The sequence below is a fragment of the Benincasa hispida genome, chromosome 3 (assembly GCF_009727055.1).
Source record: "Benincasa hispida cultivar B227 chromosome 3, ASM972705v1, whole genome shotgun sequence".
Taxonomy (NCBI): Eukaryota; Viridiplantae; Streptophyta; class Magnoliopsida; order Cucurbitales; family Cucurbitaceae; genus Benincasa; species Benincasa hispida.
Window position 1 is genome coordinate 65,426,921 of NC_052351.1, and position 26,204 is coordinate 65,453,124.

The 26,204-nt window shown below is 34.2% G+C and overlaps 1 long non-coding RNA gene across 2 annotated transcripts; it reads left to right on the top strand.

Annotated features, from left to right (window-relative positions):
* The first annotated feature begins 564 nt into the window (after positions 1–564).
* Positions 565–15,116, top strand: LOC120072989. 2 transcript variants are annotated; one of them, XR_005480651.1, is made up of 5 exons: positions 565–784; positions 923–1,038; positions 1,271–1,334; positions 2,027–2,078; positions 14,822–15,116. It is a non-coding gene; the product is annotated as an uncharacterized LOC120072989 (long non-coding RNA). The 2 variants fall into 2 exon arrangements; XR_005480650.1 differs by lacking the exon at positions 14,822–15,116 and having other exon boundaries at positions 569–784; positions 2,027–3,100.
* The last annotated feature ends 11,088 nt before the right edge of the window (positions 15,117–26,204 follow it).

Here is a 26,204-nt window from a genome sequence, read left to right on the forward strand (position 1 = left end):
GTCGCAGTCTATATATCGAGTAATAGAAGTCTATTGCAGACTATCATCAATAGACGATGACATTTTACTATACTTGAAAATATTTTTAGTAATTTTACTATTTAAAACAATGATGTAAACCCTAGATTTTGAATTTCTTAATGTCTATGTTTGAGAATTTACAATGTTATTTATTGTCTTAAACGCATATTAAGTAAGGTAGATTAAGGGGAATCAATTGAGTATGGAACTCAAAGGGAAAAAGTAAATTGGTGAATAATGTGAGAATAAAAGGGAATTTTGGAGATGTTTTAAGTAACCCAACAGCTATGAGTTTCGTTGATATTATTTATTTAAGGAAAATTTGCCAAGGTTGTAATAGAGAAAAATAATAAATTAGAGTGACATTTTGTTAGAAAGAGATTTAAATGGAGAATTTGGAAAGTTAAGAAATCAAGTTGGAAGGGGATTTAAAAGGAATTAATTTTTTTTTTATGGCAAAGAATTAAAAAGGTGACTAAATAATTTGGGGGAAATTCCTTCAAGTTATTTTAATTGGAAGTGGAAGTAGAGGTGATGGAACAATATGGCAGCAGCTGTCATGGGATTTAATTAATTAAATTTTTTTTTTTCAAAAAAAGGCGGTAGTATAAAAATTGGAGAGGAACTGATCGGTGCTCTAAAATTTGTTGTGCCATTTCTTATTTTCTTTGACTACATCACAAACGAGAAAAAAGAAGGTTGAAAGATTTTGCTAAAATTCAGAAGCTAAACTGGTTGATTAAGGAGATTCTGAGCAATTGAGGTAATATTAGAGCTTAATTTTCAAGGGTTAAGTAGTTAAAGGATAGATCTAGAGAATTATGCAAGAAATTTGAAGGAATTTGGTTTAGAAATTGATGAATTAAGGGCTGAAAGCTATAAATGTTGTTGTCACGTGCAGGGGTATACCCGTGGAGAATTTAAAGAATTTCTCTCAAACCAGTCGAGCAATTGAAAAATTTTCTTCATGAAAGTTGAAGAGGGAATTTTATGGGCTGATGAAGGAGAAGGAATTTGGTAAGGCCATGATTTTGAAGAAAACAGAACGCTGTGCAGTTTTTTTTTTTTTTTTTTTGAAAACCAGAGGACTTCAGGTTTTATGCAAATTCATGGACTTATAGGCTACTTCGAACTTAAGTTGATTCTGTCGTTCCTCTAAAGCTTTTTAAAAGTTATTTGATGTTTTATTGGCCGAAAACGTCAAATTTAGACTCTGAAATTTTTTTCAACTTTTTCGCCGGAAAAACAGGGGACCCAGGAGTGTTTGACCGATTCCAGGAGATTCAGGGCGATTGGAGGCTCTAAACTTTGGGGTAAGATAGTTAGATGATGGGTAAGAGGTTTATATAATATAATTCGAGTGGTTATGGCTGAAATGAGAGAATTTGGACATCGGAAGTCTCACTGGAAAGCTCACCGAAATTGGAAGAAATTATGAGTTGGAGGTTGAAGATGACCCCTGTCTGTCATCTTTTGTCCGTGATTAAAAGATGGAAATCAAATTTTTTTGGTAATTAAGGTGTTCTTAAGCATAATTAGTGGCCCAATTTGTATTAATATGATAGCTTAAACATGAAATCAGAAGAAATTGGAATTTTAAGTTGATTAAGGAGTTTGTTTATAAAGTAAACCCTAATTAGGGTTAATGAAAAAATTAGGTAAAATTGGACAAGATTAAGGTTAATCAAGATGTTCCTAAGCTTAAATTAAGTCCTCATAGATATCAATTAGATGCTCTGACCTTGGGATTGAATTGATTTGGAATCATAAATTAATTTGAAGGTAATTTGAGGATTAAAGTATAAGGTAAAATTCTAAATTGGACTAAATTAGGGTTTTAGAGAAGTCTAAGTAAAGTTAGGATATTTTAAGGATTGTTTCGGGGTTAAGGAAATTATGGTTGAATGACAAGTTGTTGATGCACTATTTAGACTAAATAATCATCTATTATTTGTATTGAATAATCATCTAAAGGATAACTATAAGTTAATAATGTTATTTTCAGGCCAAGTTCAATTAGGAGAGGCTTATATACCTAAAGGATGGAGTTGGAAATTGTGAGTGACAAGTTTTTATAAATGGTTTTTAGTGCATAGTCAATTTAACATGTTTTTTTATACCATGATTTACTCAACACATACTTTGAATATATGTTGATCACATGATCCATAATTTTAAAGACTGAAATTTTATACGTGAAATTGACATTTTCAATAAGCTTATGCCCATATTATGAAATATGTTGAATTTCTACAAAGAAATTTATAAGCATGATTAATGTTTATAAGGCACTATGTAATGACATGTAGCTTTGAAGTTCAATCATTTTATCATTGAGTATGTTGTTTTATGTTTATAGAATGTTTTAATAATTTGTGCCTTGTACAAAAGCCATACTCCAAATGTTGGTACTGAAGGTATGGTAAGGTACCCAGATTTCCAATTATGCTAGGGATCCCTGATACCAAAGATATTGTTAAGTAGTCAGGATCCTATTTAGTTCTATGTGCACGTATGATCTATGTTATCGACATTGACGAGATCGAGCAAAACAGCTCTATCTCAACTAAGGATATTAGGAATTGAGCAAAAGAGGTTTCCCTCATGTTCAGACAAAGGAGTAGAGGTGCTTTACAAAAAAATGATGATGAGTTTTATTCGAAGGTTTTTTATGTACTATAATTCCATGTTGAGCATTTGTAAGCTCATTCTTTCAAATGTTTTCTCCCCCTAGGTAGCGGCCGACGCCTCGAGGCCTAGTATGAAGGAACCTTGTTAGGATTTTTTAGTGAAAGCGGATTGTCCTAATTTTCTCAGATTTCACAGAATGAAAGTTTTCCAGAAAAAAATATTCATTTAATTACATAATTACAGCACGTTGGAAAAACAAACAGAAGATGATGAATTTGGGTTTAGAACCCTTACTTTTGAAGAATCCAATCTTCACGTTAAATTCTCTTAAAAAAGGGCACCACCACAATGGCTACCACATTATTCTTAGGGATGAGAACCCATGAGGAGTGCGTTCTGGCTATTTTTTATTTTGAGAGGGAAGGGATTTTCTTAGTAGAGAGGAGGAGGAGGAAGGATTGAGATCACAACACTCTCTATGTTTTTTTTTTTAGGAAGAAGAAGACTGAAGCCCCTTCCTCCGCTCCTGCACGTTGTGGAGAGAAAAAGGGGAGGGAGTTACAACTCCCTCCCTAAAACTATTTTTTTTAAGAAATAAAATTAGTAAAATTAATTTCAATAATAAACCTTAATATATATATTAAACGATATGTTATATCAAATATAACATATAACCTATAGTTTAATATTGTATCCAATACAATATAATTTATAGTTAATTCTCTTAACAACGATATTTAATATAAATCCCATTTATATTAAATTCAATTATATGAACCCAATTCACATAAATTCAAATATTTTAATTTCTCTAAAAAAAAGTACTTTATATTATGATGTATCAAATACATTATAGTAATTATATCATATATAGTTAAATTTTAATTAGTTATATCATATATAATTAATTCTCTCAATTAATTTAAACAGTTCAAATGAATCCAAAAACTGATTCTCTTAAAATCTCGTTGAGCTATCGAGGGGACCCCATGGACTTGTAGCTTGAAGCTCCAACAGTACTGAATAATTAATTAAACTCTTTAATTAAATTATTCACCATTCGTTAAAATGTCATGCACTTCACTAAAGATCGACAGCTGCACTCTTCGCACTATAGATATATTTCCATGTCCATTAGATACAACCAAACAGTATAATGACCCTTCACAAATTGCTCATAAGTACAGCTACGCCAAAATTACCGTTTTACCCCTTTAGTTACATCTAACTCCTTAAGTATCACTGCTTTCTCTAATGAACAATAAATCATAGTCCAATCGGACTAGGAGAAGGTGTGGCGCCACATTGTTCAAGCCCCGCAGCTCTTAAGGGAGCAATTTATCTACTTGCCCCGACATTGGGGAATAAGTGAATTCCCCCTTATGTAGTTGTTTTTCCAATTCCCCAATCAGACGAATCCCCAAAATGGTAGGCTTATTGAGTTGGTGATCTGGCCACTCTCACCCATGCAAATCAAAGAACTGCCCTCATGACCAAGAGCTCACAACTCACTTAGTATTCAGATCATGTTACCTATAGTCATCTTGGTGAAATGTAAGTCCCTATTATGAATGACGTTATAATAAGACTAAACATTTCGTGGTTCGGTCTTATATAAACTCCTTTGTATAGAATATCCTTGCTCACATGTTTCCACATGAATGATCAGGATCTGATCATTTGTAGCACTTTACAACAATTATAACATCTACAAAACATGTCATACTCGTAGTTTCACAAGGATAAGGTATCTAGTTTTATTCATCTACTATAGACCATTTAGGTTATCACTTAAACATGATCCAATTGTATGTCTCTACATGCATGATTAAGTTACAAGATAACCTTGAATGTTAATTTATTGGTTTGTGGTTAATGCAACTAATTTTGAAATAAAACATCATATATTTTATTACATAAATAAAATGTTTGTACAATGTCATTACAAACTATAGAACTCTACGAGATTTAGGATATCAACCCCAACAATATCCTACTTGATCTAAAGCTAGTGGAGTGTACAATGTAAAAGTCAAACTAAAATAAAAAGTAGACAAACAATAAACTAGAGCACATCATGCCCAATACAAATATCCCACTTGCTCTACTCTAAACGTGGCCTATCCCATAAATCCATACTCTGCAGGTGACCTTCAAACATCTTAGTCGTGAGGCCATTTGTAAATGGATAAGCAGCATTTTACTCCCAAGCTATTTGCGTGATGATCATGTCTCTTTGATGCTCAATCTCTCGGATGAAATGATACTTCTGCTCTATGTGTTTCCCGTGCTTGTAACTTCTAAGCTCTCGGGAATTAGCCATAACACCACTATTATCACAATAAAGTGGGATGGGTTTTGATATGTCTGGAACGACTTTCAGATCAGTCAAGAATTTCCTGAGTCAAGCAACTTTCTTAACAGCTTCACAAGCTGCTACATACTCGACCTCCATAGTGGAGTCAGCAATGCACCTTTACTTGGTGCTCCTCCAAACTACTGCCCATCTGTTAAGAGTGAACACTGATCCTAATGTAGATTTTCTAGAATCCTTATCAGTCTAAAAATGAGAGTCTATGTATCCTGTAAGGATCAGATCCTTAGAACCATACACGAGCATGTAGTCCCCCATTCTCCGTAGATACTTGAGGATATTCTTAACGGTGGTCCAGTGATCTTATCCTGGATTAGACTGATATCTACTGACTATCCCCACCACATAGGAGATGTCAGGTTGAGTACATAATAGTGCATACATTAGGTTGTCAACAGCTGATGCATGGGGGATCCATCTCATTTCCTTAACTTCTTAAGGTGTCTTAGGACACTGTTCCTTAGACAATATTACTTCATGCCTGAAAGGTAGTAATCCCCTTTCTTGGAGTTCTGCAACGAATACTTGACAAGCATCTTGTCAATATATGATGCTTGAAACAGAGCTAGCATTTTATTCTTTCAATCTCTAAAGATCTGAATTCCTAGAACAAACTGAGCCTCTCCCAAATCTTTCATTTGGAATTAGGTCACTAACCAGTTATTAAATTTAGACAGTAGACCTACATCATTCCCAATGAGTAGGATATCGTCTACATATAATACTAGAAAAGCTACTAACCTATTGATGATCTTCTTGTTTACACAAGACTCATCAACATTCTGATAAAAGCCATAAAATCTGATCACAGTATCAAACCTTATGTTTCAAGATCGTGAAGCTAATTTTAGACCATAAATGGATCGATTAAGCCTGTAAACTTTATGCTCTTGACCTTGAGTTATGAATCCTTTGAGTTGCTCTATATAAATGGTCTCTTCAAGATTGTCATTCAGAAAGGCAGTCATGACGTCCATTTTCCAAATCTCATAGTCATAATATGAGCCAATGGATAGGAGAATTCGGATAGACTTCAGCATGGCAACAGGTGAGAAAGTCTCCTCATAGTCAACTCTCTCAACTTCGGTATAACCCTTTGCCACTAGTCTAGCCTTGAAGGTTTGCACCTTCCTATTAGCACTCGTTGTCTCTTGTAGATCTATTTGCAACCTATAGTTTTAACCCCATTAGGTAGATCTACGAGATTCCAAACCAAATTAAAGTACATCGACTACATTTTTAGATCCATAGCTTTGATCCACTCATCTTTGTCAACATCCTCCATTGCCTTTTGTAGGACAATGGATCCTCAACATCTCCATCAGCTACCATAGCTAGGATTTCTATTAAACTCATGTAACGGATAGGTGGGTTCGCAACCCTTTCATTGCATCGAGGCTCCCTCAACATTTGAGGTGGATTTGACATACTAGATGATCCAACTTTAAAAAATCTTGTTGAGGTGTTGGGTTCTTCGATAACTCTTGTTGAAGGTTTAGTAGATTCCTTGGAAAGTTCATTAAACATAGCCTTACTGCGGGGCTTGTGCTCCCATATATGGTGTTCTTCTAGAAAAGCAACATTTGTTGATACAAACACTTTATTTTCCATAGGGTCGAAAAAGAAACCCTCTTTTGTTCCTTTGGGGTAGCCAACAAATAGGCACAATTTTGAATAAGTTTCCAGTTTTTTAGGATTTGCCTCAAGCACATGTGCTGAGCAACACCAGATTTTGAAATGACGTAAACCAGCTTTACGACCATTCCATAATTCCAAATGTGTTTTGATAACGCTCTTGGATAAAACACAGTTCAGAATGTACGCTGCAGTCTATACTGCAAAACCCCAAAAAGAATCAGGTAAGAAAGCGTAACTCATCATAGACCAAACCATGTTTAACAAGGTTCGATTTCTTCTTTCTGATACACCATTCTATTGAGGTGTACCAAATTCTAAGAGTTGGGACACAATTCCATGCTCTATCAAATAGTTATAGAATATTAGATCCAAAAACTCTCCACCTCGATCAGATCAAAATGTCTTAATTGTTCTATTCATTGTATTTTCATCTTCAACCTTGAATTATTTAAACTTTTCAAAAGATTCAGACTTATGTTACATTAAATAAACATACCCATATCTTGAATAATAATCAGTAAACGTGATGATTTAAAACCTTCCCTTGTTTAGACATTCATCGGACCACAGAAGTCTAAATGTACTAGCTCTAGAGGTTCTTTGGCACTGTGATATTTTCCAGTAAAAAGGTTTTTTAGTCATTTTGCCTTCAAGGCATGACTCACATACTGGCAAAGAATTTTCTTCTAACTCGCTTAGAAGTCTATTCTTCACTAATCTCTCAATCCTATTGAGATTGATGTGTCCTAATCTCAAGTGTCAAAGTTGGAAATTTTCTTTAGGAGAAATTTTAAGTCTTTTATGTTGAGTTACCACAGCTTTAAACATTTCAGTGTTATAGAAGGCTTTAGTTGCTAACGGTCTTAGCACATATAAATTATTTTCCAGTTCAGCGGAACAAATATTGACACCATTCTTAGAAATAAACACTTTATTTACAAAGAAGTTTATACAATATGATTGTTCAAGTAAACACTTTACATAAATTAAGTTCATCTTCAAACTAGGAACTACATATACATTTTCTAACAAAATATATCTATTCTGTAAAGTTGACTGAAGACCTCTCACTGACACAACCGAGACAACATGCCCTGTTCCAACCCGCATCTTCACCTCCCTAGCTTTTAATTGCCACTAGGAACTAATTCTCTAAAATGAAGAATAAACGTGGTTAGTAGCTTTCGAATCAATTATCCAGACCGAATCATCATTCTCCACTAAACAGGTTTTCAAAATAAGCAAATAATATTCACCTTACTTGACTTTCTTCTTTTCCGCCAAGTATTTGAGACAGTTTCTCTTCCAATGTCTCTCCTGGCTGCAATGGAAATAGATTCCCTTCGCAACCTTGGCTTTCTTGCCCTTTTGGGCAGCAGCTGGTGGGTTAGATTTCTTTTTTCCACCTTTCTTCATATTCCACTTTTTGGTGCCAGAAGAAGAAGGCACATATTTTGTTCCAGAGGTTGAACCTCTGTAGAATTTGTTAGAGGACGAAGAAACATTTGTTTTATCCTTCTGTTCCTTGGTTTTCATCAAGGACTGGAAGGTCTATAGCTCGTTGAGCAAGATGGTCAGGTTGTAGTCAATCCTGATCATAAAAGCATTACTACGGAATTGTAGGAAACTTTTAGGTAAAGATTCTAGAATGAAGCTAACCTGAATGACTTCATCCATGACGAACCTATTCATCTCCACCACGTTGAAGGGGACCATCATGTTGAGAACATGTTCTCGAACAGATGCCCCTTCTTGTATATGAGCATTGAAGATGTGAAGAGCATTAAAGATGTGAAGAGCATTGTTAGGTTTTTAGGATGTATATTTTCTATGTTAATTTCCCCAAAATTGTATTGATTATTTGCTTTAAATGCTAATTTTGTAGGTAAAACAGTCCTCGAGACGTTTAGGAGTCATTACAAGAAAATCGGGCCAAAAAGGATAAAAAAAATGACCAAGAAAATCAATAAATTGAAGAGAATCGAGTAATTACCGAAATGTCATCTAGTATAATTGAGTGCCATCAAGTATTTAGCAGAATACCATCGAGTACAATCGAGTAAAGCTGTTGAGTAACCAAGCATCGAGTATATGGCAGCCATCGAGTAAATTGTCATCAAGTAAAAAAAGCCATCGAGTAAATACCCAAAATGCCATCGAGTAAGGCTGTCGAGTCATTGAGTAAATACTAAAAGGTTCGTCAAGTGAATGCTACCGAGTAATCGAGCATCAAGTATCGAGTTAAGATAGAACACTCACTTTTTGCTGCAAAAACTCGATGCGTTGCAACGTTTCTCACAGCATTACAATGCTCTGGATTTTGACGTACTTCATTTTCGCCTACACGCGCCTTGTGCAACCAAGTGTCAGCCCAACGTTGCAACGTTAGTCCAACAACTTTTTTACGATTTAGCATTGCAATGCTAGAATTTTCATCGCGACGCTACCCTAGAACTATAAATAGTTTTCTTTCATTTTTATTAAAGAGGAAGAAGCACGATTTCAATAGAGGCTGGAATTTCTCTCTGTATCAATTAGTCTCTATGTTAATTTTGTTTTCTACCTAGGTTAGATTTTTATTTCTTTTTTATGTGTTCGATATAATGTCTAGCCAAGATCTCCAAGAGGCAATAGTAATTGCGTGTTGAATGGCTGACCAACCTAGGACGCACTAATTACTAGATTTGGAGAAAATTTGATTAACTAAGTAAGCTATCTTAACAATTAATCGACACAATTGAATCCTAGAACTTAATGCACGTGTTTTCTCTACTATATGATCGCTAAGGAACCCAATAGAGGTAAAAGCATGTAGAAGATTAGGGTTAGGGCTATCTTACCTTAATCGTTGATTAGGAAGCTTTATTAACTAGGTTATGCTAGTTGTCCGCCTTTGTAGAGATTAGTTTAATCTAGATTAAGTAAGTAGTTGCGTGCTTAATCCGATTGGGAATTAAATTTGTAGAATTCAATAATATGAATTGCAATGAATGTCTAACTTAGATTAGAAGCAAGATTGTTCTAAACTTGGTTACAACTATGCTTTTATCTTCTGATTTTTAGCATGTTTCTTGTCTTAATAAAAAAAACCCTGTTTTATAGCTTTCATATTTAAGCTTAGTTAAAGAAAGGATTAAATAACATTCCCTATTGATCGACCTCTTACTTCTATTTTAATTATGGGTTAGTTAGGTTGTTGTTCAAGCTTTATAAATATTATTTGTTTCAAGTTAGGTAGAATTAACGACACCTACTTAGCTCCGAACAAGCGTCGTGCCTGAGTTGTGCGGACGATTGTCCGAGCATTACCCCCAGGGACTCCATAATCTCATGGGCCGTGAGTATGGGCTCATACTTCTTGGCCAAGAGTTCAGAAAGACTTGCCAAGATGTATGCTTGGGCTTTCTTGTTTTCCCGTATCCCTCGCCCGTATGTTTCTCGAACATTTTGAGTAGCATTGAGAGCTAGAATGGGAGGATAGTCCTTCATAAACACAAAACAAAGGTCATCGATGATAAGGATTGTATTGATCGTATTTTCCACGAAGTGTAATTTTCGCTTATTAGTTTGTCAACAACGAGTAATTTAGGGTTGCGGAAGTCATATTCAAATAAGTTTGCTGAAACCATACAAATTATTTATAATTAGTATAAATGCATTAAACCATCAAGACAACCAATCAATTTTTAGCAAAATAGTTTAATGTATCCTAAGTGACATCTATTTTGCAATGATGTTTCAGTGAGGCAGGACAAAAGTCACCTTAGGATGATCAGGTGCCCCTTCACTAAAATGAGACAATCTCAACTAATAGACAAAAAAACACCTTCTTACTGTAACTATCAGTCACCATTGTTCGGCCCAAAATTTGTTAAACTTGCTTAACAATTCTTATAAGTGTAACCTCTCATTTTAGGTCCTAGTATTTAGTCCCAATAAGCCAACTATAGGAAAAAACCAATTGGGACATGAAACTAAAGTAACCCTATCCATTGTTGGAGTTTGAATAAAGCACCATGCAAAAATTCCATCCTATAGGGGGACACTCAAGGTGCCATGAGGCTAGCATGAAACCTTACTTCCAACTAATGAGAGAGACCGAGGGCTATGTTGTCACACGTCCCACTCCCACTTACTATAAACACTCTCTCCATTCACCTTGATATTGATTTATACAAATGTCATCCGTTGGGGGACACTCAAGGTGCCTTGAGGTCGAATATAGATCTCACAGTGTGAACTTTTAGGGAGAAACGTGAAAATAAAAAATGAAGTATCATATACCCATTTTCCTCCTATTGAGTGTTTTACCTAGGGTTAATTAACCTAGAAAAATCCGGCTACTGATTTTAACTAAGTGAATGTTTAATTTTCCCGAAAACAACACTTGCCTTTGCATAGTTAAACAATTTTGATTAAGGTCTATTAAACTCTTTAACAAACTTTAATCAAACTTGCATGCTTGTAATAAATCTATCTAATTCACCTTTCCAAGTAAGTTTCCAGGTAGGGGTGTTACGTTTCCATCAACTTAAATATCTAGCCTAGACAAAACTCGCCTTAGACAAAAGTTCCCTTATAGATACATTTATTACAAAGTTAATCTTTTATTAAGAATAAATTTAATCATACTAAACCGATTAAAAGATTAAATTTAATCATACTAAACCGATTAAAAGATTAAACTTAAATTTCTAATCTTATTAGAAATGTGATTTTAGGTCTATCTAAATCATGTTTTAAAACAATTTTAAAAAATAATTTTTACCTAAGTTTTGCATGCAACTTTGAATTATTGATTTTAATTTCTAATTTCATTTTGTTATAATAATTATAAAAAATGAAATAAATTAAAACCATACATTGCATGCTTTGGCATACTTAAGTAAATTATTTATAAATTATCTAAGGTAGTGTCATGTTCATGCAATTTCATTTCATTACTAACATATATAATATCTATGTAGTAAGGTAATGAAACATATTATAGCATACATTCATACATTCATCAAACCATATATTATAACAATTATAATATAAATGATGCATGGATATGCTATTAATGCATGCATGCATATATTATAACATTTATATTATAATGATGCATGCGCATGCTATAAAATTAAATCATGCATCTAAAATCATAACATTTATAATATAATGCATGAAATTAAATGTATAACCTATAGTGGGATTTTATACTATATGACATACTATGACATATAATAATAAAATAAATCATACATCACATGTATAATTTTCTAGTGTATAAAAGCAATTAACGGAACGGGATTGGATACCTAAAAGGAAATTTAAAACTAACTATTATAATAAATATCCATCTGGTTCGAAATAGGTGAATCGGACCTTGAACTGCTCGAACCAGACCTGGAACTAGTCCAGATGAACCCAAAATCGCTCGAACCGGAGAAACCACGAATTGAACCAAACCAACAGACCACGAACCACGCTTGAATTGGAGTTGAACTGCATGAAAACTCTGTCTCAGAGCGTCGTAACATCGTGCCCTAGCATCCCGATGCTACGAAGTTTTCCTTTGTTCGCCGCATCGCAGCGTCGTTATGCTAGGGTACAACGTCATGACACTACTATACATTCACCCACTATATAGTTTCGAACATCTTCAAAACTTCACCATTTTTTGCCTCGTTTTCTCCAAAATCCGGGTAGGAACCATCATGAATGACTCAAGGACAATCAATACAGACTCGATAACGAATTATGCCCCAAAAACATGGGCCTTTACATAACCAAATTTGTAAATAAAAGCAAATCTAAGACATCTAATCCCAAAAGCATCCATTAAATGCAAACCATTCAACACAGAATTCATCATATGAATAAACAAAATGAGATACCCACCAACATTGTAAAAAACATTCTGAAAATTAGGAAAAATTGGGATCAAAATCTGGCTCTGATAACAATTGAAGAAACCTTGTTATGATTCTTGAGCAGAAGCAGATTGTCCCAATTTTCCCAAATTTCACATAATGAAAATTTTACAGTAAAACAACAAAAAAATATGCATTTAATTACATAATTACAACATATTGGAAAAACAAATAGAAGAGAATGGATTTGGGTTTAGAACTCTTACCTTTGAAGAATCCAATCTTCACAATAAATCCTCTTCAAAAAGGGCACCACCACAATGGCTCACGGTATTCTCAAGGATGAGAACCCAGAAGGAGTGAGCTCTGGCTATTTTTGATTTTGAGAGAGAAGAGATTTTCTTAGTATAGAGGAGGAGGAGGAAGGATTGAGATCACAACATTCTCTGTCTTTTTTTTTTTTTTTTTTTTTTTTGGAAGAAAAAGACTAAAGCCCCTTCCTCCATTCCTGCATGTTGTGGAGAGAAAAAGGGAGAGGGAATTACAACTCCCTCCCTAAAACTGATTTTTCTTTTTTAAATAAAATTAATTTTAATAATAAGCCTTAATATATATATATATTTACATATATGATAACTACTTTATCATACAATATATATTAAACGATATGTTATATGAAATATAACATATAACTTATAGTTTAATATTGTATTCAATACAATATAACCTATAGTTAATTCTCTCAACAACGGTATTTAATATAAATCCCATTTATATTAAATTTAATTATATGAATCCAATTCCCATAAATTAAAATATTTTAATTTCTCTAAAAAAAATACTTTTTATTATAATGTATCAAATACATTATAGTAATTATATTATATATAATTAAAATTTAATTAATTATACCATATATAATTAATTTCCTCAATTAATTTCAACAGTTCAAATTAATAAAAAAAAAACTGATTCTCATAAAATCCCATTAAGCTATCGAGGGGACCTTATGGACCTGTAGCTTGAAGTTCCAACGGTACGTGAATAATTAATTAAACTCTTCAATTAAATTATTCAGCATTCGCGTTAACTGTCAAGCATTCTACTAAAAACCGATACCTGCACTCTTCACACTACAGGTATATTTCTGTATCCATTGGATATAACCAATCAATAGTACAGTGACCCTTCACAAATTGGTCATAAGTACAGCTGCACCAAAATTACCATTTTGCCCCTATAGTTACATCAACTCTTTAAGTACCACTGATACCTCTAATGAACAATAAATCATAGTTCAAATATAATCAAACTCCTCTCGGGCCAGGAGAAGGTGTGGCACCACATTGTTCAAGCCCCAAAATTAGTCCTTAAGAGGTTAATTTATCTACTTGCCCCGGCATTGAGGAATGAGTGAATTCCCTATTTGTGTAGCTGTGTTTCTAACTCCCCAATCAGATGAATCTCCAAAATGGTAGGCTTATTAAGTCGGCAATCTGGCCACTCCCACTCATACAAATCAAAGGACTACCCTCATGGGTAAAAATTCACAACTCAATCAGGATTCAGATCATGTTACCTATGGTTATCCTGGTAAAATACAAGTCTCTATTATGAACGACGTTATATAATAAGACTAAATATTTCGTGGTCCGGTCTTATACAAACTTCTTTGTATAGAATATCCCTACTCATATGTCTCCACATAAATGACCAGGATCAGATCATTTGTAGCACTTTACAACAATTGTAACATCTACAAAGTGAGCCATACTCGTAGTATCATCAGGATAAGGTATCCAACCTTATCCATCTAGACCATTTAGGTTATCACTTAAACATGATCCAGCCGTATATCTCTACATACATGTTTAAGCTACAAGATAACCTTGGATGTTAGTTTATTGTTTTGTGGTTAATGCAACTAATTGTGAAATAAAACATCATATATTTAATTACATAAATACAATGTTTGTATAATATAATTATAAACTATAGGATCCTACGAGATTTAGGATATTAACCCCAACATAGCAGTTCTGCCAGTCAATCACTACTCAAGGATCATAGAGGGCTTGAAGTTTAAGTGGTCCACTATGTCTTATTTAAACCCTAGTTTTTCCTGTACATGTCGTGGTAATTAAGGTAGAAATTGTGTTGAACTGTTGTTGTAAATAGGCTTGGTTTTTCTGAAACTGTTATATATGTTGAAGTTGATATTTTAATTAATAGTAATCTGTATACTTTGAGCTATTACTGAGATTGTGTGTTAAGTTCTGGAGAATTATAAACTGCTAATCAGGTTTAATAGGTGCTAAGGACACAGGTTCACAGGAGTATGTTTGACAGTTATTGTCATAATAGGGTTGACATCTGCTGTCTTCATATCACTTCTAAATTAAAAAGGTAACCTGGAAGGGGATGTGACAATTTACACATTAGAGTTTGTACATAAATTTGGTGTAATTTATGTTGATTGCCTGAAAGGGTAATGTCCATATTTTTAAATAATTACTATGTATTTTAATTTAGTATTTTACGTTTAGACATTTTTGGGATGAAAATTGTGTTTAGATATTTTTTAAAATAAAAAAATTGTCCAGTCACCCCAAAAATCAATAGATATATTATATTACTACTCGGTTGGCTCGGTTAAGTTTATGATGGTTTTTTAAGCACAGTACTGCTGACCAAACCAAAACTTCCCTTTTTCTATGTTAGTGAACCAAAAAAAAAAAAAAAAAAAAAAAAAAAAAAACACTTTATTTTGAAGAAACAGGATCGAATTTTGTTAGTTGGTTCGGTACAATCTAGTTTGTTGGTTTAGACTGAATTTTGAATACCTCTACATAGTACCAAGCGTAAACACCCGATCTTATTATATACTATAATCTCTTTAAGTTATTTTTTGAACATGAATTAACTCGTATGTCAACAATATATTGTTCAAGAATACATTTACAATCTTGAATTTTTACTATGATGAACAATTTATTATTGCAAGTAAAATAAGTAAATAACTTACCAAATAACTCATTAATTACATGGATTTAGAACACAAATCCAATATATTGAAGATTATTTACTGTCGTTAATATCTTATAGAATAAAATTGTCTAGATAAGAATTCATTAAGGATTAGTGTTTTTTTTTTTTTTTTTTTTAAGTGTAATTGATACTCTTTCTTTGATCATCAATTCAATGACAAAAAAAATAACCATAAAATATAGTTATGACAATTTTTTAAAATCGTGGAATCCCACATGTGTTGTTGACTGTTGTATTCTTAGAAAAATCTTCATAAAATCATTCGACCTAAATTTACTTCAAACCAAACACACTAAACTTCATAATTCTTAATTATTGACCAGTAACCGAAAGAGGAAGTACCACCCTACAAGTATAGATAATAAATATCAATTCCTCTATATTTTTCTCAATCATAGTTGCATATATATTTATTTTTAGAATTTCTCTTATTCGAATAATTTCCCATTATTTATGTACACCTTCAAGTGGACGTTACCATCACATTAAATATAGAGCGTAACAAAATAACAATACTGTCATAGATAGCGCTGAAAATTTGTCAACCATAAGTCTTTTCACTTTTGTTTAGTCAAAGGAAAAAAAAAGTGAAAGTGAAGAAAAAAAGTGGAGGAAAATGGTTGTGGACATAAATTTGGGCTGTCAGATCATAGTCCAACGAAATATGTGGACACAAATCTTTACCATCAAACTAATTTATATCCATCACCACATGTTAATTCCAATGATGGATTGAGGTGACCCACCTTGGATTAAAGTTAGGTGAAAGATTCATTTTTTTTTTAAATCTTACATAAAGGTGCATATCTTAAAATTGGCCATATCATATTCAAATTTTTGTAGACATCACGACGTATTCATTAATATTAATGAATATTTGACATAAGTAATAAGTTAGACACTTTTATTATATCATGAAAAAAAGTATGAAAAATAAAATATAAGTAATAAAATATTACTAATGTGAATATAATATAAATAATAAATATTTTAACTGATTAAAAAATAAAAAGTATTTATTTATTAATTTAAATAATTTTTTGAACTTTTGGTTTTTATTATTTTTTTCAAAAATTTTCATCAACATTGATATTTTGTTGATATTTCTATCCGTTTTCGTGAAATTGAGACCTTAACATCTTTATCGACATCGATATTTTTTTAACAAGACATCGAAATTTTAAGTTTTGGTTAAATTGATCATAACTTAAATATGATTAAATATAAATTTAGTTTTCATACTTTGTGATGAGTTCTTTTTTAGTTTTTGTACTTTAAAATATTTAATTTAATCACTTTCAATTAACCATAAAATATTTAGTTTTTGTACTTTAAAAGGTTGATAAACTATTGATACACTAACGATAAACTTAAATTTGAATTTTGAACAATTTGATATCATAGTATTATAGTTGAAAAAATATATTTTGTAATGACTCGACTTTCTAACATATACTATTAGGACGGTAGTACATGCATGCATAAGCTTAAAAATAAACCTCTTGGAACTTAAACTTGAAGAAACAAACCTTTTTATTTAAATTAAACCGTTTTGACAAATTAAAAGTTCAAATAAATAAAATCTTGGTTTAGGGTACTACTAAACATGATTTTTAAAATAAAACAAAGTAAAACAATTAAAGAACTCAAAATGGAACATGAAAGGCATGGAAAAACATATGTGAAACTGTTAGTCTAGTCTCATGGGTGTGATCATGGATTTTTTCTGTCATGTGTCGGTTTGTCCTTGTCCTTACTTGAAAAACATAGCATAAGAAAAGATGAGTATCAAATACTCAATAGGTGACCCACTACTGGGCCCACGAGGGAATTTGTTCTCCTTCCTATTCGAGTATGGGTGTACATAACATAACATAGACATAAATATAAGCATAGACATAGGCATAAGTAGTGAACACAAAGGTCCACAATGAAAGGGTCGAATCCTAATGTCGAAGTAAGAGATCACCTTTGTGTTAGTAAATTCGTTTTTTTGAAAGAAATTAAAAACACAGAAATACAGAAAGATAAATATTATTCTAAGCATGTTATCTAAATATACAGAGAGGAAAGAGAAGATAAGAAACTTACCCTTGAAGAAAATCGTTCTTCATGTACTACTGTCCGAAGATCACGAACACTTTCTCAACGTCATGAACTCTTCCTCCACGAATACAGCAAGATATAGAAATTCTCTTGGACACTACCACCAAAGTCTTCCTTGCTATTCTCAAGGTAAGAAATCAACACGGAAGTATGGGCTCGTCTAGAATTTTGGTGAGGGAGAATTTTGTTTTTCTTGAGAGCGTTCTTGGGAGAGGAAGAAGAAATACAGAGAAAACAATACGTTTTGTATCACCTTCTAAAGAACCTCCTACAGCGTTATGTGAAAGAGGGGATGGAAGAGTTATTAAAAAAAAAATTCATCCATTGACACAATGGAATAACTCCCAAGAAGTTATTTCTTAATTTAAATCTAATCAAATTACATTAAAAATTATTTAAATGTAATTAAATTAAAAACTTTATACTACAATAAATTTAATATAATGTCACAAATTTAAATCATATTCAAATAGTAATCTCTCGCATAACCTATAGTTTTATTTTGAATCATATTCACATTAACTTTTAACCCATAGTTTTATATGAATCTTACTCATAATTAATATTTGAATCATATCAAATATTTCTCTCTCTCATCAGATTTTATATTATAATGTACTATATACATCATATTAATTGCACCTCATACAATTAATTCTCTTAACTAATTTGAGCAATTCAATTAATCCAAAATTAATTGATTCTTTTTTAATCCTTATTGAGCTAGTAGGGGGACCTTATGGACTTACATATTAGAAGCTCAAATGATAGAAGATTAATTAATTAAACTCTTTAGTTAAATTAATAAACATTCATTAACTATGGGTCACTTCACTAGAGACCGACAGCTGCACTCTTTGTATTGTAGATATATTTCTATGTCTATGAATATAACCAATCAGCAGTAAGATGACCCTTTACAAATTGCTCATAACTACAACTGGGTCAAATTACTGTTTTCCCCTATAGTTACATCTAAATCATTAAGTACCATTAATCTCTCTAATGAACAATTAGTTATACTCCAACTATAAACTAGATCCCTCTCTGGCCAATGAGAAGCTGAGGCGTTGTATTGTTCATGATCCGAAATCAGCCTTTAAGGGAGCAATTTATCTACTTACCCTATGACTGGAAAGGAGCAAATTCAATCTTGTGAAGTTGTGTTCCCCGCTCCCCACTCGGACGAATTCCCAATGGTAGGCATACTCAGTCAGCGAATCGGACAACTCTCACTCATACAAATCAAATGACTGCCCTCATAGACAGAAGTTCACAACTCACTTAGCATTAAGGCCAAGCTACCTATGGTCATCCTAGTGAAATGTAAGTCTGGCAGGTCGGCGGATTCACCGTCGTTCGTAAACCCGCACCTACGCAAATAATATTTATAAATCACCAAACTAACTACTTATACTAACTGTAGTACAAGCGGTAAGTCTAGGTCAAATCTCAGAAAAGCGCGAAAGATTAGTTAATCAGGCTTGTTTTCAGTTAAAGTGATAAATGGGGAGGGGAAGGGGGGAGTGAGGGATTGGTATGGTTGGATAATTAAAATTGCGTGAAAATAAAAATGCAAGAAAAGTAATAATAGAAGTGAAATTAACCGAGATGTCTTAGTTTAGAGAAATGGATTTGTCCAATGTAATTTAAATCATCGACCTAATTTATGACTTAAATTTCTTGTTTATGCTTAGTCCAATTGATTAGAATCCCAACCAATGGTCCTAATTATCTATGTTGGGATTGGTGTCCTAATTCTCCAGAGTCTCGTAGTTTGTAATATACACATTGTTATGAATAAAATAAGAGTTATTTCATTCTGGCATTTACTCATATCCAATAAACAAAGCTTCATGGCTATCGTATGTAAACTTAAGCATGTATATGAGATATACAAGTGGATCATGCCTTAAGTAATAACCTAAATAGGTCTATAGTATAAGTACTAAGGTGGGATACCTGATCCTGGTGACATTACGGATACGACTCGCTTTGTAGAGGTTTGCAAGTGTTATAAACTACTACAGATGGTAGATCTTAACAATTTATGTGGAGACATGCGAGCGGAGGTGTCCTATACAAAGAGTTTGTATAAGACCAAACCACGAGATGATTCGTCTCTGTATATAACGCCATTAATATTGGAGACTTACATCTCACCTAAACGACCATAGGTGACATGACCTCAATTCTGAGTGTTTTGAGAACTCCTGCCTTTGAGGGCGATTATTTGATTAGTATGGGTGAGAGTGGTCAGATTGCCAACTCAACATGCCTACCTTTTTGGGGACTTGTCTGATTTAGGATCTAGGAACTAAATTACACAAGATGGAATTCACGCCTTCTTGAAGTAGGGGTAAGTAGATAGATTGCTCGCTTAAGGACTGATTTCGGGACTTGAACATAGTGGTGATAGCTTCTCTTTGGAAGAGAGGACTCAGTTATAGTAGGACTATGGCTGATGTTCATTAGAGGGATCCGTGGTACTTAAAGAGTTAGATGTAACTACAGAAGCATAATGGTTATTGGCCGAGTTATATTTACGAGCGATCTATGGAGGGTTATCGCACTGTTGATTGGTTAAGATGGATAGCTGTCAATCTTTAGTGAAGTGCCAAGAAATTAACAGATGGTGGATCCCTTAACTAAAAGGTTTAGTCAGTTATTTACGTATCGTTGGAGCTTCGAGCTACAGGTCCATAAGGTCCCCTTGGTATCTCAATGGAATTGTGAATGTTCATATACGATTGAAATTTGGAACGATCCTTCTACTGCTCATGGATATCCTCATGTTCGATTTTCTTCAATTGGTATCAGAGCCAGGTTATTCTGATATTCCAAATTTCACTTCTGTTTTGAACTTCTTTTACAGTCATGGTGAGTTTTTCTATATTGCGTTTATTTGTTAAATGCGTTTGTGGATGACGTTGATGAATGTTTATGGGTTTAATTGCCTTTGTTTAAAGCTTTCTTTAAATTACAAAGTGTTAATTTGTAAGGACCCCTATGTTTTTGGGCATAATTAACATGCAATCGAGTCTGTAATTCAAAGTGTTTGAGTTAGTGTGTCATTCAGATGAAGTTTCGAAGCATGGAGATGCGGTTCTCAACGAAGAAGAAGACCAAAAGTTGGTCGTGTTGTGTAGTCTCAAGTAAACGATCGTTGGGATTTAACTAAACGATCTTGTATATTTTTCTATGCGATCGTGTAATATTTACTAAATGATTTTTTAGCTAATGCTAAATGATGGGGTAAATCGTTTACTCTATCACGTAGCATTGGTTGCCTAATCGCGGAGACGCTGGAGGTGGACGATCGTAGTGGGAGCATATGATGCTTATCGTTTAGAAGAAAGCGCACACTAAACGATCGTGTAGTTAGCATGCCTTATCGCATAGTTACTGACTACACGATCACGCGATATACGATAGGAAGGCGCTCGCTCAGTGATCGTTTAGACAATCGTGCTTCATTGCATCGTAGTCATTTAGACAATTGTATACAGTTTGCATTGTGCGAAGCGCGCTGCACGATTGCGTACCTCATGCTTCATCGCAGAGTAAAAGGTACACAATCATTGCTAAATGATCGTTTAGCTTTGGAAGCACATGCAAACAATTGAGCAAAGCATTTGTTCTTTCGTGTAGACGATTGCGGGGTGTTTGGTGCACGATCAATGGAGACGCATTGCTTCGCCTGGACGGTTTAAGATCTGGTTCGTCTGTTTGAACTGAAGACTCCTTGTTTTGAAATAGTTAGCTTGTAGTTTTCGAGGATTTTGAGGCAATTTTACCTGGTTCATCAACATTTGTTTTTTATACATGAGTTGTATGTGGTTTATATGGCAAAGTGTTTGACATATAGATTTAAAACCCACCTTAGGTTGTGCAATTATTCGTGCATCATGTATTATAAGTCTTATAATATTGCATGAAGAAATTACTTGAAAGCATGCACATGCATCATGAGATATAAGAGATATTTTGGCATATAGTAGGCATATTCATGCATCATCTTTACATATAAATATTATAATATAAGGGTGAATGAGAGCATGTTTTGCTTGGTTCATTGTTTGCTTATATAAGAGTTATATAAAAGAAGTAGCAATGAATGAAAGATGCATTGATCATGACACTTAGGTTGTTTATAAACATTATGAATGCTTTTCATGTGTTTGCTTAGCATTGTGTTCGTTTTTTATTGTTTCCGGTTATAAGTGTTATAAAGGAAATTAAAACTAAAATCGATAAAAAAGAGTTGTATGGGGACTTATGGTGAACTCATGTTTTAAAAGGGTTCTAAAATTGGATTGAGATAGACCTAAGTTCAAAGGTTCTAATGGGATTAGCTATCTAGTTTAATCTTTTTAAATTTGTTTAATAGGATTAAATTGATTGGAATAAAAGGTTAAAATTGTATTAATTCTATCTATAAGGGACCTTTTGTCTAAGGTGGGTTCTGTCTAGGCTAGGGTACTTAAGTTGATGGAAATGGAACACCCCTACCTGGGAACCTATCTGGAAAGGTGAATTAGATAGATTTTCTGCAAGCATGCGACAGTTGGTCAAAGACTCCGTTAAAGAGTTTAATGGATGATATGATCAAAAGTTGTTTCAACTATCCAAGGTAAGTGTTACTCCTTGGCAAACCTAAAAAGTGACTTAGTTAAAATTCTTAGCCGTGTTTTTCTAAGTAAACTAAACCCTAGGTTATAAAATACTCAATAAGAGGAAGAGATGTATCTGATATGTCAATATCAAAGTGGACGGAGAGAGTGTTTATAGTAAGTGAGTGAAGGGTGTGTGTCAACATGTCCTACGCTCTCTGTCATTGATTCACTCTGTGAGATCATTCTGTACTCCCTCGTGACGTTTTAGGTGCGTCCCTCTTTGGATGGGTTTTGTGTAGTTGATCAAGATCAAGGTGAACTCCAGAAATGGATAGGGTCGCTTTAGGTTTTGCCCCAATCGAATTTTTTTCCCTTCGGATTGGCTGCTTTGGGCGGATCTCTAGGGCCTAAAATGACAGGTCACACTTACGGGAGATTATTAAGTAAGTTAATGATATCTTGACCAAATCAATGATGGCTAGTCATTATAGGAGCAAGAGTTATTCTGGTATTGATGACTAGTTGAGAATTTCTCAATTCAGATGAGGGACAATTGACCTCCCTTCAGCGGTTTTTGTCCTAAACCTTTGAAGCGTCATTGCGAAATTAGATGTCACACAGGGTTCATGTTAGTTTTGCTAAACCTTATTAGATGTTACATGTTTTTTCAACGGGTATTTGCTTAAAATCTAACGTAGGTCAATGTGTTTTTATTTTCAACAACGCGTTAGTATTTCCGTTTAATGCCCTTAATTTGACCAATTACATATAGTGGAAAGAGTCTTGTAAAAAGTATTCCGTGGTAAACGACATCGAATTTGTCATGGTTGAGGAATGTCCTCAAGTCTCGACCTTTGATGCACTGCAAAGTGTTCGTAATGCATATAAGGTGTGGATGAAAGCTAATTCATTGGCTCGACTTCACATTTTAGCTAGCATATCTGATGTTTTGGCCAAAAAGGTTGAGAACATGGTCATTGCACGCAAGATCATGGACTCTTGCACGATTTGTTTGAACGTCGGTTCTTACTTTTCGAACACAATGGGATGGATGACAAAACCATGGAACTTGGAGCTTATTTAGGTTCTGATACAGATCCCACTACTTAGGTTCTGACATGGAACTTAGAGCTTATTTAGGTTCTGATATAGATCCCACTACTCTCCAAAAGAGGAGGATGTTTAAAGACACTAAATGTGATTTATTGGTCTTGGAGACGTGTTTGGTAGAGAATGATGATTCTGCTTGGATCCTAGATTTGGGTGCTACCAACCATGTCAGTTCATCTTACCAAGGATTCAGTTCCTGGCAAACATTACCATAAGAAGAGATGACTCTTCGAGTTGGTACTGGTGAGGATGTTTCAGTTGTTGCTGTAGGCAGGCTGAAGTTATTTTTTGACAAGAAACATTATCTATTACTGTATAATATTTTCATAGTTCCTTATATCAAGAGAAACTTAATCTCGGTTTCTTGTCTTATTGAGCAAGGGTATACCGTCTCATTTTCTGAGAATAAAGTTTTTATTTTCACTAATGGAATAGAGATTGGTTTTGGTTCAATAGAAATTAACTTACATGTACTAAGGCCGTTATTCATAACAGCCTTGTTTAACACTGAATGTTCAGTACGGAAACTACAGCTAAAAGGCTAAAGGTTTCTTCTAAGGAAAACGCCCATCTTTGGCATCTAAGGTTAGGTCACATCAACCTCAATATGATTGAACAGTTGGTGAAAAGTGGACTTCTAAAGAGTTTAGAAGAAAACTCCTTACCTGTGTATGAATCATGCCTCGAAGGCAAGATGACCAAATGACCTTTTACTAGAAAAGGTTACAGAGCCACGGAAGCCTTGGAGCTTGTACATTCTGTCCTCTGTGGTTCGATGAATGTTAGGGCTCGAGGTGGGCATGAATATTTCATCTTTTTCATAGATGATTTTCAAAGGTAGGGGTATCTCTACCTAATGCAATGTAAGTCTGAAGTCCTTGACAAGTTCAAGGAGGATAAGGCTGAAGTTGAAAACTTGTCAGGTAAGAAGATAAAAACACTACGATCTGATCGTGGTGGAGAGTATATGGACCTCCAATTCCAAAAATATATGATAGAACATGGGATTAAATCCCAACTCTTGGCCCTAGGTACACCTCACCAGAATGGTGTATTAGAAAGGAGAAATAGAAACTTGTTAAACATGATTCGGTCTATGATGAGTTATGCTCATCTTCCAGACTCATTTTGGGGTTTTGCAGTGGAGACTGCATGTTATATTCTAAACAACGTTCCTTCAAAAAGTGTTTCTGAAACACCTTTTGAGTTGTGGAGAGGCCGTAAAGGTAGTTTATGCCACTTCAGGATTTGGAGGTGTCCATCACATGTGCTTGTGACTAACTCGAAGAAGTTGGAACCGAGTTCGAAAGTTTGCCTTTTTGTAAACTACCCCATGGAAATGAGGGGTGGATACTTCTATGATCTAAGTGAGAACAAAGTGTTTATTTCTACAAATTCTATCTTTTTGGAAGAAGACCACATTATGGATCATAAGCCATGAAGTAAGCTTATTTTACGTGAGATTTCTAGTGAGACTGAGACTACTAAGGGTTCAACAAGAGTTGTTGAACAGGCCCATAGATGAACAAGAGTTGTTGATGTCAGTACATTTAGTCAACCAGCTCAAGAGTTGAGACTGCCTCGACGTAGTGGGAAGGTATGAACCGACCAGATTGTTACATGGGTTTGACTAAAGCCCAGAACGTCATTTTTAATGATGGGGTCGAAGATCCATTGTCTTTTAAGAAAGCAGTGGAGGATGTTGACAAAGATGAATGGGTTAAGGCCATGAACCAGGAAATGGAGTCTATGTACTTCAATAACGTCTGGGAGTTTGTGGATCCGTCTGATGAGTAAGACCTATTGGGTGTAAGTGGATCTATAAGCGAAAGAGAGGTGTAGATGGAAGGTGCAAACCTTTAAGGCTTGACTCATGGGGTTGAGGAAGTTGACTATGAGGAAAACTTTCCCACCTATTGTCATGCTCAAGTCTATTAGGATACTCCTGTCCATAGTCACACTTTTATGATTATAAGATATGGAAAATGGACGTCAAGAACTGCCTTTCTTAATGGTAATCTTGAGAAGACATCTACATGACTCAACCAGAGGGGTTCGTAGTTCCAGATCAAGAGAAAAAATTTTGCAAGCTTAATAGGTCCATTTTGGGCTGAAACAAGCTTCTAGATCATGAAACATTAGATTTGACACTGCGGTCAAGTCATTTGGCTTTGATTAGAACGTTGATCGAGCTCCTTGTGTCTACAAGAAAATCATCAACAACTCAATAGCTTTCCTAGTACTGTATGTGGATGATATCTTACTCATTGGGAATGATGTAGGGTATCTGATTGACATTAAGAAATGGCTAGCTACCCAGTTCCAAATGAAAGATTTGGGTGAGGCACAGTATGTTCTTGGGATCCAAATCATTCGGGATCATAAGAACAAGAGGTTAACCCTATCTCAGGCATCGTACATCGATCAAATGTCAATCATGTACAGGATGCAAGATTCCAAGAAGGGTTTGTTACCCTTCAGGTATGGAATCGTTTTGTCTAAGAATCAATGTTCTAAGACACCTCAAGACATTGAAGAGATGAGATGGATTCCCTATGCTTCAGCTGTTGGAAGCTTAATGTATGCAATGTTGGAGATTTGTCTGATTAGGGAGCTGGAAACTCAGTTACACAAGATGAAATTCACTCCTTCCCCGAAGCAGGGGTAAGTAGATAGATTGCTCCTTTAAAGGCTAATTCCGGATCTTGAACATAATAGCCGCTTCCTCTCTTTGGAAGAGGGGACTCAGTCATAGTAGGACTATGACCTATGTTCATTAGAGGGATCAGTGGTACTTAAGGAGTT